The following is a 17791-nucleotide window of genomic DNA, read 5'->3' on the forward strand; positions in this document are numbered from 1 at the left end:
GCCTAGGAACGCTTGCTCCAAAAATGAAGAAAACAGATATATGAGACATGGAATTGGAGGCAGAATACGATGGCAGTTTAATGAGAAGATGCAACTTCAAAGAAACCGCAGAATAGAGACATAAAGTACAAAATACAGAATCCAGATAATCATACAGCTGTCATGATATTCTCTGTATCTCAATTAATGGACTGACAGAGAGAGAGAGAAAACACATCTATAAATGCATCATGAGAAACAAGTTACACCAAGGAAAATGTTACCTAGGGACACTCACATTTACTCTTAGAGCAAGCATTCCTGCAATTACAATACAACATCTTTTAAATGCAAAAGTAAAGAGAACAATGGTTAAACATAACATGACATTTCATATAGGTAAAATAGAATAAGATACTTCAAGCAAAGCAGAGCAAGACATTTTAAGCAAAGGAAGACAAGAGCTCCCAGTTCTTGGGGAAAACCTGCACAGCCTGTTAACCTACATACAGACGGCGAGATTGTCCGTCGATATCTGTGGGTGCTCCCTTTTTATATCATTTTGTGGGCTCCTTTGCACGCTACATCTACCTACGTATGCTACCCAAAAGCTTCGTCTGCAGATTTTACCAGACATTTCGTCATTTACCCACTTAATGCTGACAATGGACTGGGTGAAAAGGTCAGTCTCTCAGGCCAATCGCTTATCGTAAGTTCCATAGAGCAAGCAGAAAATAATGGGTATTGTACAGGAATTCAAAATATTCATGTATAAAATCTCCTCAGTTCTCCTAACTTGACGCTCTGCGGTTGCCACTTCCTTAAAAGCGGGAAACCTGCCCAGGAAGCAAGTACCAGTCCAGGATGCAGCCTACTGTATGTCGACAGCTTCAGGGGGATGTTGAACTTTGATACCGAGCACGGAGCACTCGGGTAGGGTGGGGGCTACTAGTTTGGAGCAGAAGGCCTCGCAGACCTGCCTTCAGACTGCTATACACTAAAATTGCAGAGCTATGGTCAATTTAACAAAGAGGCCTACATATTGAACAGAAGGGCCTACACAGGGGTTTTATGCTGGCTGAGTGGTAAGGATGTCTCAGGATAATTATATAGCAACACAGGACCCGCTGGTCAATTTAATACGGCCTACAAATGCGGCTGGCAAGGCAAGGACAAGGGTCTCATACTTCAGGTGTGGACAGAACGGGCCAGGGGCCCCCTGTGATACAAAATCTACCCTCCTTCAAGGCTGTGGCAATGTAATAGACCATTGTGGGCAGAAGGAAGAGGCAATGGTAGTACAACCATACATGCCAACAGACCCGATTCAGCCAGGAAACGTCCAATGTTTTTAAGCTCAAATGGGCTTTATTTGATCTGTCTCCTGTCTACAATATCCTCTTTTTCAATGTAACTCAAAGGGGAAAATCAATACCCCAGTTTTTTTTCAAAATCTCCCTCTTACCAAGTTCAAAATGTTCGCAAGTATGGTACATTGGATCATGGAAGGAAATGGGATAGGGACATGGACTTGGATAACAGAGGACAGGAGAGACATGGAGAGGTGCACCAAACTGACCCTGCAGGGCAGGCATCAGGGTTTGCAGCAGCACAATACACCACACAGGGCATGCAGGACGGGAGTGCAGCACAACAATCCATAGAAAGCAAGAGGGAGGGGACAGGACCATGCACATGGACAACAGAGAACAGAGGGGCAAGAGGCAATGGTAGCTAGCTGACCATAATGGACAGACAGGAGAGAAGGCTGCAGCATAACAGACCATAAAGGGCAGGAGGGACGGATCAGGGGCATTACAATGGAACAGACAAGCCAGGAGGGAGGGAGTAGGGGTCTGCACATGTAAACAGAGGGCTGGGGGAAAGGGGGCAGGGCAGGAGCAGCAAGATAGCCATGGAGGTCAGGCAGGATGGGCACTAGAAGCAAGACACAACATGAAGAGCAACAGTGAGACTGTGATGGCATACACACAGACCATGGAGGGAAGGTGGGAGGGGGTCAGGGGCAGCTAACTGACCACACAGGGAAGGTGGGAGGGGCCATGGCAGCACAGAAGACCATGCATGGCAAGTGGGAGGGTTCAGTGGCAGCACAATGGCTATGATGGGCAAGAAGGAGGGTGCAGGGGCATGCACAAAGGACGATGGAGGATAGAAGGGAGGGTCAGGACCTGTGCACAGACAAGAAAGTTCAGGGGAAGGGGCCTCACAACAGACCACACGGGGCAGGCAGGAGGAGCAGTTGCAGCACAACAGACCAGGGAGGGCAGAAGGGTGTGGCAGTACAATGGACCATGTAGGACAGGAGGAAGAGGATAGAGGCATGGCATGTGGACAGGCAGGGTGGAGGTGGCAGGGACAGGTTACAGTCATCTGACAATGCTAGGCAGGTGGAAGGGGAGTGGCAGCTCAACAGAACACTCAGAGTAGATAGGAGTGGCAGGTCCATGGGACATGGTGGGCAAAAAGGATGGAGCAGGGGCATGCACAAAGACATTGGAGGGCAGGGGGAAGGAGAATAGGGGCAGCAAGCTAAGCACAGAGTTTAAGCAGGAGGTCAATGATGGGGCATAGAATTGGGCAATGGAGGGCAGGAGGAGTGGACTGGTACATCATACTAAATTGAGGGCAGTGGCAGCACATCAGACCATGCATGGCAGGAGGGAGGAGGCTAGTCCATGGATTCACGCAACAGAGGATAGGGAGGAGGGGGATGGGGCAGCAAGCTAACTGTTCAGAGAAGGCGGGTATTAGAAACTTTATTGTTTTTAAAACATTTTGTCTGTGCAAACTACTTAAAATATGAACAAGTATGCAGCATAATCTCACTTTTATTCAGGAAGAAGAAGACGTTAGTGACTGTGACTCCGGGCTCACTTGGCAAAAACACCCCCTGACCCTCCACCCCCTATCGCAAAATGTAATGCCCGTGAAAAGGGTAGGTGAACACAGTGTTATATAGAACATAGTCCTGAGAGCACGATTGAAAATGAAAACTAGATATAGTGTATGGTATAAACTATGCACCAAAAAGTGTGATATAAGATGAACCAGGCGTGAAATATAATATGCAATACATTGTGCGCAATGACAGATTCATTGGAGAGCGCGAGATAGCACAGGCACTAGCGCGTGCTATGCGATATGCGCCTTGGAGTGTAATATGCACAGGGCAGTGTTGTGTAACCTAACTAGTCTCTAAAGTTGTAATATAAAATATGTGCTGGGGAGTGTAACGTTGCATATGCACTGTGACAAAGATATGGATCCCAAATTGTAATATGTATGGCATAGCACTGTGCGTTATAACATAGGCATCGAGGAAGGCACGTTAGATGGGGCAATATAACCCGTGCGAAGACAAGTGTGGCATGACATTTTCACGGGGTGGTGTTACAGTGCACATGGGCTAGAGAGTGTCAGAGCATATGCACTAGCTAGTGGAATACAATACAGAGGTGTGTGGCACTCGGCAGGCAATGGTGGGTGTAACACAGCATTGGGCTCTGTCAGGAGCGCGCTGTGACTCGCAAGTGATGTTCGTCCCCTTTCCAGAGAGTAAAATAAAAAGTATTACACATCCGGCAGTGGATGTGTGTTTTATTAACTGTGAGGGGGGTTTCTTGCATAGTTTTGGTCGAATTTTTGTCGAATCCCCTTTGAATGGCTTGGTGTGCATGTGTATTAAATGTGCCCGTCAATAGCTACCCATGTTTGTATAAATAAACGACAAGGGTGTCTACCGGCATTAGGCACGGTAGAGCATCAGACATGTCAGAGCTTCACTAGTGGTGTAAATACATTCCACGTGGATTAATTGCATGCATAGTCGCCTTTTAATGAATATCACGCAAATCGTCATGGTGATAGGTACGTACGGTTTGTCCAGCATGTCCTAGGTGTGTCTATAAATATATATTTTTTAAAAATAATAAAAAACAGTGGCCGGCCCTGGGGATTGGGGTCAAAAAAATATAATTAGGAGACAGGCCCTGGGGGATGGGGTCATCAGGGCCAATAAATTAGAATAAGAAGGGGAACCACACAGCCCCCCTTCTTAAAAAAATAAAATAAATAAAAGACTGGCATCGTGCCGGAGGTCATGCCCCCTCCATGCAGCACTCTGCAAACGCGCCCCCAACAGGCATCTCCAGTATGCGCCAGGGAGCTGCGCTGCAGACAGGTGTTCTGAGGCCAAGCCCCTTTTTACACCTCTCTGCAACGCAGCTCTGTGGCGCTTACTGGAGGTACCTAGTGGTCTAGTGTGACCCTAGGGACCCTTAGGATTCAAGGGGACTTAATCTCTCAACTTAGAACAGCCACAGGGCGCGTTTACACAGTGGTGAAGGGAGGGGACGGGGCCTGAGGTGACGTGTGCAAACACGCACCATGGCACGTTTTAAATTGGGGATATAATTTCCCTTCAATACTGAGGGCCCCTGGGGGCTAACTAGCCCACCAAGTGCTTCCAGTAAGCGCTACTGAGCTGCATTGCAGAGAGGTGGTCCAGGCCGTGCCACTTTTTACACCTCTCTGCAACGCAGCTCTGTGGCACTTACTGGAGGTACCTAGTGGGCTAGTTGGACCCTAGGGACCCTCAGGACTCAAATGAACTTAATCTCCCAACTAAAAACGGACACAGGGTGTGTTTACACAATGGTGAAAGGAGGGGACGGGGCCTGAGTTAACGTGTGCAAAAACGCCCTGTGGCCTGTTTTAAGAGGTAGTTTTAATCCCCATGCCCTATTATATACTAGGGGCTTATAGAGGAGGTAAGGCTAATCACAGGGGGACCCCAACGCATAATGTTCCCTAGTGTATGTAGGTGTTTTCACTGTATTCTAAGTGTCTTTTAACATAGCACTGGCTCTAGGACTGGTTAGTCAGACTCAGTTACCACCAGTATCCGTCTGAAAAAGTTGAGGGTACAGGATGATTTTGCAACAAGGCTTCTTTCTGCTCTTCTTTTTGTTCTTTCTGCACGTTATCCTTCTTCCTGCACTTATCTTCGTATTTGAGGACTTCTGTTGCTTCTTTCTGCACTTCTTTTGTTTCCTTCTGTGCATTTTTTCTTCTTTCTTCACATGTCCTATCTCTGTAGGCATAGTTAGAAATTAGCATTTAAAAAACCTTTGAAATTAACAGAAAAAACCATAGGTTTCAGGCACGTTATAGTTAGGAATTAGCATTTAAAAAACCTCAGAAATTCACTGAAAAAACCATAGGTTTCAGGGGTGTTATAGTTAGCTGGACTTTTCACTTGTACAAAACCATTGAAATTCCCCCGTTATAGTTAGTTCAGCTAACTATAACTCGCGCGCCCGCAATGCACTGCTGATGACGTCACATATTACATCACTCATGACATGGTCAGTGACATCACTCATGACATCACTGATGACATCTCAAATGACATCACTGATGACATCACTGATGACATCATCCTTGTGATAGAGTGGCAGACCTCCTCTCACCCTAATATAACCTTTGATACACACATTCAAAAATAGAGACTAAAATTTTCAAAACAATGGACATACCAATACCAGTTACAACAACCTCTTCAGTAATTCTAAGATCCACATACACATCCACTCATTCACCAACAGTCCAATACAGTCACTCATACATGTACTCACTCATCATATGTACTCATACACCTATACATCCTGTTACACAATGCCACTCATCCATAGAGTTACTCACACACATAGTCACTCATGCTAATAAAGAATCAAACATACATTTACTTGCATATACAGTTATACACACACCACCACACTTACTTCTACGGAAACTTACACATACTTAGTCTTTTAAACAATCACTTATAGAAACACATACTTATTCATACAGGAACTCTTTCAATCTCTCACTCTCACATATACTCACATATATACACCAATAGTCACATATACTAGTTTAAAACATATGTAGTTACTCATAAAGACACTATTGAGACAGTCATTCACTCACTAACACACCCATACACACACTCATCCACCCATACAGTCCTGCACACATACTGTGTTCAACACATACAAACAGTGAGTCACTCATTCATGCACCTATGCACTACGTAATACCCCCACCGAACCATGCAGACACTCAGACTGATACTCAAAAAACCAACTAATAACCTATATAGACACCCATGTAGCTACTCACCAACCCATGCAGCCACTTATACACAAAATGAGAGACTGATACAGATATTTACATATTTAAACATTACTCACTAAGCCATGTATTCACTATGATACACTTAATCAGTCAGTTACACAATCAATTTTTCAAAAACAAATCCTCCATTTAGACACTTATATACCCATTTATTCTTCCATCGACCTTGAGATATACATATATAAAACATATTTAATTTTCAGAATAACACACATTCACTGGATGATGTCATCAGTGATGTCATTTGAGATGTCATCAGTGATGTCATGAGTGATGTCACTGACCATGTCATGAGTGATGTAATATGTGACGTCATCAGCAGTGCATTGCGGGCGCGCGAGTTATAGTTAGCTGAACTAACTATAACGGGGGAATTTCAATGGTTTTGTACAAGTGAAAAGTCCAGCTAACTATAACACCCCTGAAACCTATGGTTTTTTCAGTGAATATATATATATATATATATATATATATATATATATACATACATATATATATATATATTCACTGAAAAAACCATAGGTTTCACACATGTTATAGTTAGCTGGACTTTTCACTTGTACAAAACCATTGAAATTCCCCCGTTATAGTTAGTTCAGCTAACTATAACTCGCGCGCCCGCAATGCACTGCTGATGACGTCACATATTACATCACTCATGACATGGTCAGTGACATCACTCATGACATCACTGATGACATCTCAAATGACATGACTGATGACATCACTGATGACATCATCCTTGTGATAGAGTGGCAGACCTCCTCTCACCCTAATATAACCTTTGATACACACATTCAAAAATAGAGACTAAAATTTTCAAAACAATGGACATACCAATACCAGTTACAACAACCTCTTCAGTAATTCTAAGATCCACATACACATCCACTCATTCACCAACAGTCCTATACAGTCACTCATACATGTACTCACTCATCATATGTACTCATACACCTATACATCCTGTTACACAATGCCACTCATCCATAGAGTTACTCACACACATAGTCACTCATGCTAATAAAGAATCAAACATACATTTACTTGCATATACAGTTATACACACACCACCATACTTACTTCTACGGAAACTTACACATACTTAGTCTTTTAAACAATCACTTATAGAAACACATACTTATTCATACAGGAACTCTTTCAATCTCTCACTCTCACATATACTCACATATATACACCAATAGTCACATATACTAGTTTAAAACATATGTAGTTACTCATAAAGACACTATTGAGACAGTCATTCACTCACTAACACACCCATACACACACTCATCCACCCATACAGTCCTGCACACATGCTGTGTTCAACACATACTAACAGTGAGTCACTCATTCATGCACCTATGCACTACGTAATACCCCCCACCGAACCATGCAGACACTCAGACTGATACTCAAAAAACCAACTAATAACCTATATAGACACCCATGTAGCTACTCACCAACCCATGCAGCCACTTATACACAAAGTGAGAGACTGATACAGATATTTACATATTTAAACATTACTCACTAAGCCATGTATTCACTATGATACACTTAATCAGTCAGTTACACAATCAATTTTTCAAAAACAAATCATCCATTTAGACACTTATATACCCATTTATTCTTCCATCGACCTTGAGATATACATGTATAAAACATATTTATTTTTCAGAAAAACACACATTCACTGGATGATGTCATCAGTGATGTCATCAGTGATGTCATTTGAGATGTCATCAGTGATGTCATGAGTGATGTCACTGACCATTTTCTGAGGTTTATAGTTAGTTCAGCTAACTATAACTCGCGCGCCCGCAATGCACTGCTGATGACGTCACATATTACATCACTCATGACATGGTCAGTGACATCACAGCCCTGTGGCTGTTCTAAGTTGAGAGATTAAGTCCCCCTGAATCCTAAGGGTCCCTAGGGTCCCTAGGGTCAAACTAGACCACTAGGTACCTCCAGTAAGCGCCACAGAGCTGCGTTGCAGAGAGGTGTAAAAAGGGGCTTGGCCTCAGAACACCTGGCTGCAGCGCAGCTCCCTGGCGCATACTGGAGATGCCTGTTGGGGGCGCGTTTGCAGAGTGCTGCACGGAGGGGGCATGGCCTCCGGCACGATGCCAGTCTTTTATTTATTTTAGTTTTTTAAGAAGGGGGGCTGTTTGGTTCCCCTTCTTATTCTAATTTATTGGCCCTGATGACCCCATCCCCCAGGGCCAGTCTCCTAATTATATTTTTTTGACCCCAAACCCCAGGGCCGGCCACTGTTTTTTATTATTTTTAAAAAATATATATTTATAGACACACCTAGGACATGCTGGACAAACCGTACGTACCTATCACCATGACGATTTGCGTGATATTCATTAAAAGGCGACTATGCATGCAATGAATCCACGTGGAATGTATTTACACCACTAGTGAAGCTCTGACATGTCTGATGCCCTACCGTGCCTAATCCTGGTAGACACCCTTGTCGTTTATTTATACAAACATGGGTAGCTATTGACGGGCACATTTAATACACATGCACACCAAGCCATTCAAAGGGGATTCGACAAAAATTCGACCAAAACTATGCAAGAAACCCCCCTCACGGTTAATAAAACACACATCCACTGCCGGATGTGTAATACTTTTTATTTTACTCTCTGGAAAGGGGACGAACATCACTTGAGAGTCACAGCGTGCTCCTGACAGAGCCCAATGCTGTGTTACACCCACCATTGCCTGCCGAGTGCCACACACCTCTGTGTTGTATTCCACTAGCTAGTGCATATGCTATGACACTCTCTAGCCCATGTGCACTGTAACACCACCCCGTGAATATGTCATGCCACACTTGTCTTCGCACGGGTTATATTGCCCCATCTAACGTGCCTTTCTCGATGCCTATGTTATAACGCACAGTGCTATGCCATACATATTACAATCTGGGATCCATATCTTTGTCACAGTGCATATGCAACGTTACACTCCCCAGCACATATTTTATATTACAACTTTAGAGACTAGTTAGGTTACACAACACTGCCCTGTGCATATTACACTCCAAGGCGCATATCGCATAGCACGCGCTAGTGCCTGTGCTATCTCGCGCTCTCCCATGAATCTGTCATTGCGCACAATGTATTGCATATTATATTTCACGCCCGGTTCATCTTATATCACACTTTTTGGTGCATAGTTTATACCATACACTATATCTAGTTTTCATTTTCAATCGTGCTCTCAGGACTATGTTCTATATAACACTGTGTTCACCTACCCTTTTCACGGGCATTACATTTTGCGATAGGGGGTGGAGGGTCAGGGGGTGTTTCTGCCAAGTGAGCCCGGAGTCACAGTCACAAACGTCCTCTTCTTCCTGAATAAAAGTGAGATTATGCTGCATACTTGTTCATATTTTAAGTAGTTCGCACAGACACAATGTTTTAAAAACAATAAAGTTCCTAATACCCGCCTTCTCTGAACAGTTAGCTTGCTGCCCCATCCCCTTCCTCCCTATCCTCTGTTGTCTGAATCCATGGACTAGCCTCCTCCCTCCTGCCATGCATGGTCTGATGTGCTGCCACTGCCCTCAATTTAGTATGATGTACCAGTCCACTCCTCCTGCCCTCCATTGCCCAATTCTATGCCCCATCATTGACCTCCTGCTTAAACTCTGTGCTTAGCTTGCTGCCCCTATTCTCCTTCCCCCTGCCCTCCGATGTCTTTGTGCATGCCCCTGCTCCATCCTTTTTGCCCACCATGTCCCATGGACCTGCCACTCCTATCTACTCTGAGTGTTCTGTTGAGCTGCCACTCCCCTCCCACCTGCCTAGCATTGTCAGATGACTGTAACCTGTCCCTGCCACCTCCACCCTGCCTGTCCACATGCCATGCCCCTATCCTCTTCCTCCTGTCCTACATGGTCCATTGTACTGCCACACCCTTCTGCCCTCCCTGGTCTGTTGTGCTGCAACTGCTCCTCCTGCCTGCCCCGTGTGGTCTGTTGTGAGGTCCCTTCCCCTGAACTTTCTTGTCTGTGCACAGGTCCTGACCCTTCCTTCTATCCTCCATCGTCCTTTGTGCATGCCCCTCCACCCTCCTTCTTGCCCATCATAGCCATTGTGCTGCCACTAACCCTCCCACTTGCCATGCATGGTCTTCTGTGCTGCCATGGCCCCTCCCACCTTCCCTGTGTGGTCAGTTAGCTGCCCCTGACCCCCTCCCACCTTCCCTCCATGGTCTGTGTGTATGCCATCACAGTCTCACTGTTGCTCTTCATGGTGTGTCTTGCTTCTAGTGCCCATCCTGCCTGACCTACATGGCTATCTTGCTGCTCCTGCCCTGCCCCCTTGCCCCCAGCCCTACTCCCTCCCTCCTGGCTTGTCTGTTCCATTGTAATGCCCCTGATCCGTCCCTCCTGCCCTTTATGGTCTGTTATACTGCAGCTTTCTCTCCTGTCTGTCCATTATGGTCAGCTAGCTACCATTGCCTCTTGCCCCTCTGTTCTCTGTTGTCCATGTGCATGGTCCTGTCCCCTCCCTCTTGCTTTCTATGGATTGTTGTGCTGCACTCCCGTCCTGCATGCCCTGTGTGGTGTATTGTGCTGCTGCAAACCCTGATGCCTGCCCTGCAGGGTCAGTTTGGTGCACCTCTCCATGTCCCTCCTGTCCTCTGTTATCCAAGTCCATGTCCCTATCCCATTTCCTTCCATGATCCAATGTACCATACTTGCGAACATTTTGAACTTGGTAAGAGGGAGATTTTGAAAAAAAACTGGGGTATTGATTTTCCCCTTTGAGTTACATTGAAAAAGAGGATATTGTAGACAGGAGACAGATCAAATAAAGCCCATTTGAGCTTAAAAACATTGGACGTTTCCTGGCTGAATCGGGTCTGTTGGCATGTATGGTTGTACTACCATTGCCTCTTCCTTCTGCCCACAATGGTCTATTACATTGCCACAGCCTTGAAGGAGGGTAGATTTTGTATCACAGGGGGCCCCTGGCCCGTTCTGTCCACACCTGAAGTATGAGACCCTTGTCCTTGCCCTGCCAGCTGCATTTGTAGGCCGTATTAAATTGACCAGCGGGTCCTGTGTTGCTATATAATTATCCTGAGACATCCTTACCACTCAGCCAGCATAAAACCCCTGTGTAGGCCCTTCTGTTCAATATGTAGGCCTCTTTGTTAAATTGACCATAGCTCTGCAATTTTAGTGTATAGCAGTCTGAAGGCAGGTCTGCGAGGCCTTCTGATCCAAACTAGTAGCCCCCACCCTACCCGAGTGCTCCGTGCTCGGTATCAAAGTTCAACATCCCCCTGAAGCTGTCGACATACAGTAGGCTGCATCCTGGACTGGTACTTGCTTCCTGGGCAGGTTTCCCGCTTTTAAGGAAGTGGCAACCGCAGAGCGTCAAGTTAGGAGAACTGAGGAGATTTTATACATGAATATATTGAATTCCCGTACAATACCCATTATTTTCTGCTCGCTCTATGGAACTTACGATAAGCGATTGGCCTGAGAGACTGACCTTTTCACCCAGTCCATTGTCAGCATTAAGTGGGTAAATGACGAAATGTCTGGTAAAATCTGCAGACGAAGCTTTTGGGTAGCATACGTAGGTAGATGTAGCGTGCAAAGGAGCCCACAAAATGATATAAAAAGGGAGCACCCACAGATATCGACGGACTACCTCGCCGTCTGTATGTAGGTTCACAGGCAGTGCAGGTTTTCCCCAAGAGCTGGGAGCTCTTGTCTTCCTTTGCTTAAAATGTCTTGCTCTGCTTTGCTTGAAGTATCTTATTCTATTTTACCTATATGAAATGTCATGTTATGTTTAACCATTGTTCTCTTTACTTTTGCATTTAAAAGATTTTGTATTGTAATTGCAGGAATGCTTGCTCTAAGAGTAAACGTGAGTGTTCCTAGGTAACATTTTCCTTGGTGTAACTTGTTTCTCATGATGCATTTATAGATGTGTTTTCTCTCTCTCTCTGTCAGTACATTAATTGAGATACAGAGAATATTATGACAGCTGTATGATTATCTGGATTCTGTATTTTGTACTTTATGTCTCTATTCTGCGGTTTCTTTGAAGTTGCATCTTCTCATTAAACTGCCATTGTATTCTGCCTCCAATTCCATGTCTCATATGTCTGTTTTCTTCATTTTTGGAGCAAGCGTTCCTAGGCACCCCGGCTCAAATTAAGGTGCCCCTTTTGTCCCTGACTCACTCTCCTGCTCAGTTCTGTGGTGGCTCCCGGGGATCTGGGGACCGCCCCTAGCTTCCTTGACCCGTAATAGATCTTCCCTCCAACAGTCTCTATTGCAAGTCCTGTATTGTTGGTTTGTTGCCCCTGCCCCCCTTTCCACTGCCCTCCATAGTCTGTTGTGCTTCCACGGCCCTTCCTGCCTGCTCAGTGTGGTTAAATTGTTGCCTTTGCACCCTCCTACCTGCCTTCAATTTTCAGAGTCCGTGCCCCTGGCCTCTGCCTCTCAACAGTATCCTAATGAACAACTAGATTGCTAACATTCTATATTTATTACAAAAGTGTGGAACGCCTGACATCATCTTGATGTAATCAAAACTGTAATACCTAGAGCATTTCCTTTAGAAATTACATATATGAGAGGGTCTTATTGGCATCAAAATTATGGTTAGTGCTCTAAAAGACTAAAATAAGGACATATTTTCTGAGTTTTCAAATAGCGACAAAGCACTTTTAAATTATTTGTTATCTTTATGTTTTTTTATCCAGTTGACCACTTGATTAAATGTTGCACTTAGGGGAGAGGATGTGGTGTTACTTCCAGAACTGCAGACTTTGCAACTGGGGAACCAGGTTGAAGTTTCTGCTTCAGCTCGACATTCTGTGATTCTGGTCAAATCACTTAGTCTCTCCATGTCTACAACCAAAATGAATTTGTTCTTGTGTGATGTAACCAATGCTCATGTAAAGCACTCCAATACCTGACAAGTCTGCACTATATAACACTGCAAAAACACAAAATAATAAGTGTTTTGCACACTTCTGTCATTGGGCTATATTTGGGCTACATCTGGGTGATTTTGGGCTACATTTGGGCTCTTTTGTCTCCGGTGGCCATCTTGGCAGATTTATTTGTTATGAAGTTTCCTAATTTCCTCATGTACTGCAGTCTCCTCAGTAGGAAATGCTTTCAGTTTTTTACTTTGATTCCATCATGAAGGTATTCAGATATGTCACACATTTGCCATAAATTCTGAATGTTAGCACTCTAGTTGCTCATTAGATCACTGTAGTAAAACTACTGCACCATGGAAGTCTGCTCCTGGTATTAAAAGTGCATGTTTCAGTCTGCATGTCAGAATTTTTTAATGAAATAAAATAGGATTTGAAAAGTCACTCAAAATGTGCCCTCATTTTCTTTCTTCAGCATTAATCATAATTTCTATGGCAAAATGAACCTCCTCATTGTGTTCCTTTTTAAATTAAATGTTTTAAGTGTTACCAGTTTATTCCAATCAAGATGGCTTCAGGTGTGCCATACTTTTGTCATAATGAAGACAGTAAGCGCTCTAGTTGTTTATAAGAACACTCTGGGACATTCTGTCATTGGGCTATACTTGGGCTACATCTGGGTGATATTTGGGCTACATTTGGGCTCTTTTGTCTCTGGTGGCCATCTTGGGAGACTTATTTGTTATGAAGTTTCCTAATTTCCTCATTTACTGCAGTCTCCTCAGTAGGAAATACTTTCAGTTTTTTACTTTGATTCCATCAAGAAGGCATTCAGATGTGTCACACATTTGCCATAAATTCAGAATGTTAGCACTATTTTTGCTCATTAGATCACTGTAGTAAAGCTACTGCTCACCAGGGAAAACTGCTGCTGGTATTGAAAGTGCATGTTTCAGTCTGCATGTCAGAATTTTTTAATGAAATAGAAGAGGATTTGAGAAGTCACTCAAAATGTGCCCTAATTTTTCTTTCTGCAGCACTAATCATACTTTTTATGGAAAAATGAACCCCCTCATTTTGTTCCTTTTTAAATTAAATGTTTTAAGAGTTACCACTTTAATCCAAGCAAGATGGCTTCAGGTGTGCCATACGTTTATCATAAGTAGGACTGTTAGCGCTCTAGTAGTTCTTTGGAACACTCTGGGAAGCTGCAGTAGAACACAAAGGAATCAACTGACAGTCTCTGCCCTTGTTGGATGTACATGTTTTACTGAGAATGTCAGACTTCATTCTCACATGACTGAGAAAGATAATGTGAATTTACAGAAAATAAGCTCTCAGTTTAGCCTATAGATCACCTTCCAAACCTCTGTGGTAAAAGCATGAGAAAATATTTTTCTCTCAATCATGATATCCCAGCAGAAGGCTTTTTCACATGGTGAAATCACCTTAGAACATACCACAATTCCTAAAATGAGTATGGTACCATCAACAAATGATTTATAATGTAACTAAAGTCTTAAAACCTTCTATTAACTGCAATGCTTTTTAATGAGGTGCTATCATGTATATTGGTCCCAAGATGGCTGCCAACACTTCTTGGATGAAGTGCTGACAGCCAATCAGATCTCAGGATGAGATGTGTGGTTAGGCTCCGCCCACATATATATATGCTTTTAAATGCTATTTTCTCAGGAAATACTGAACAGATTTACACCAGACCTGCAAAAGGCACTTCCTTGACCTTATGGCTACCTCTCTGCCAAATTTCAAGTAATTCTGTTCAGCCGTTCGGGCTGTAGCCGTGTCTAAAGGTCCTATGGAAAAATGCATGGGGAAAACGCGTTTTGGGACCCCCCTTTTTTCTCGGCCCCTGCTTGACGAATCCCCCCAAGACTTTCAGGGTAGGAGCGGAGCGTAGCGCCCCACCTATTTTGAAAATTTCGCGAGGATTCGTCGACCGGCGCCAAAGTTATTCCAAATAGAATGTTGCGGATTTCCTATGGAAACAGGGTCCTAACTATATCTACCTACTGGCGACCGCCAGTAGGTAATATATATATATATATATATATATATATATATATATATATATATATATATATTAGCTACTGGCAGTCGCCAGTAGGTAGTTCTAGTTAGGACATATTTACATATTTTCCATAGGAAATCCGCAACATTCTATTTTGAATAACGTTGGTGTCGAATGATGAATCTTCGCGAAATTTTCCAAACTTTTGGTCAGCTCCGGTCCGCTCCTATCCTGGAAATTTCACGGTGATTCGTCAAGCGGGGTCCGAGAAAAAAGGGGGGTCCCAAAACGCGTTTTCCCCATGCATTTTCCCATAGGACCTGTTGACGCAGCTATAGCCCGAAGTGCTGAACGGAATTACACCGAATTTGGCAAAGAGGCAGCCCTCAGTTCAGAGTCGTGCCTTTTGCTTAAATGGTGTAAATCCGTTCAGTAGTTCCTGAGAAAATCAAAAGTAAAATCACATATATATCTGTGCGTAGCCTAACCACACATCTCATCGTGAGATCTGATTGGCTGTCAGCACTTCATCCAAGAAGTGTTGGCAGCCATCTTGGGACCAATATACATGATAGCACCTCATTAAAAAGCATTGCAGTTAATAGAATGTTTTAAGACTTTAGTTACATTATAAATCATTTGTTGATGGTACCATACCCATTTTAGGAATTGTGGTGTGTTCTAAGGTGATTTTACCATGTGAAAAAGCCTTCTGCTGTGATATCATGAATCATGTTTGAGAGAACTATTTTCTCATGCTTTTCCCACAGAGGTTTGGAAGGTGATCTATAAGCTAAACTGAGAGCATATTTTCTGTAAATTCACATTATCTTTCTCAGTCATGTGAGAATGAAGTCTGACATTCTCAGTAAAACATGTACCTCCAACAAGGGCAGAGACTGTCAGTGGATTCCTTTATGTTCTACTGCAGCTTCCCAGAGTGTTCTAAAGAACAACTAGAGCGCTTACTGTCTTACTTATGACAAAAGTATGGCACACCTGAAGCCATCTTGATTGGAATAAAGTGGTAACACTTAAAACATTTAATTTACAAAGGAATAAAATGAGGGGGTTCATTTTGCCATAGAAATTATGATTAGTGCTGCAGAAAGAAAAATTAGGGCACATTTTGACTTCTCAAATCCTCTTCTATTTCATAAAAAAATTCTGACATGCAGACTGAAACACGCACTTTGAATACCAGCAGCAGACTTCCCTGGTGAGCAGTAGCTTTAATACAGTGATCTAATGAGCAACTAGAGTGCTAACATTAAGAATTTATGGCAAATGTGTGACACATCTGAATGCCTTCATGATGGAACCAAAGTAAAAAACTGAAAGTATTTCCTACCGAGGAGATGCAGTAAATGAGGAAATTAGGAAACTTCATAATAAATAAATCTCCCAAGATGGCCACCAGAGACAAATGAGCCCAAATATCACCCAGATGTAGCCCAAGTATAGCCCACTGACAGAAGTGTGCAAAACACTTATTGTTTGTGTATTTGCAGTTTTATATAGTGCAGACTTATTGGAGTGCTGTACATGAGCATTGGTTACATGCATCACACAAGATCAAATTCATTTTGGTTGTAGACATGGGGAGATTAAGTGATTTGACCAGAATCACAGAATGTTGAGCTGAAGCAGAAACTCCAACCTGGTTCCCCAGTTGCAAAGTCTGCAGCTCTGGAAGTAACACCACATCCTCTCCCCTAGGTGCAACATTTAATCAAGAGGTCAACTAGATAAAAAAACAAAGATTACAAATAATTTAAAAGTTCTTTGTCGCTATTTGAAAACTCAGAAAATATGTCCTCATTTTAGTTTTTTAGAGCACTAACCATCATTTTGGTGCAAATAAGACCCTCTCATATATGTAATTTCTAAAGGAAATACTCTAGGTATTACAGTTTTGATTACATCAAGATGACGTCAGGCGTTCCACACTTTTGTAATGACTATAGAATGTTAGCAATCTAGTTGTTCATTGGGATACTGTTGAGAGGCAGAGGCCAGGGGCACGGACTCTGAAAATTGAAGGCAGGTAGGAGAGTGCAGATGCAACAATTTGACCACACTGGGCAGGCAGGAAGGGCAGTGGCAGCACAACAGACTATGGAGGGCAGTGGAAAGGGGGGCAGGGGCAACAAACCAACAAATACAGGACTGGCAAGAGAGGCTGTGGCAATATAATAGATCATTGTGGGCAGAAGGAAGAGGCAGTGGTAGTACAACCATACATGCCAACAGACCAGTTTCAGCCAGGAAACATCCAATGTTTTTTAGCTCAAATGGGCTCTATTTGATCTGTCTCCTATCTACAATCTCCTCTTTTTCAATGTAACTCAAAGGGGAAAATCAATACCCCAGTTTTTTTCAAAATCTCCCTCTTACCAAGTTCAAAATGTTCGCAAGTATGGTACATTGGATCATGGAAGGCAGGAGGAATTGGGGTAGGGACATGGACTCGGATAACAGAGGACAGGAGGGACATGGAGAGGTGCACCAAACTGACCCTACAGGGCAGGCATCAGGGTTTGCAGCAGCACAATACACCACACAGCGCATGCAGAACGGGAGTGCAGCACAACAATCCATAGAAAGCAAGAGGGAGGGGACAGG

The sequence above is a fragment of the Triturus cristatus genome, chromosome 8, assembly GCF_964204655.1.
Source record: "Triturus cristatus chromosome 8, aTriCri1.1, whole genome shotgun sequence".
NCBI classification, from domain to species: Eukaryota; Metazoa; Chordata; class Amphibia; order Caudata; family Salamandridae; genus Triturus; species Triturus cristatus.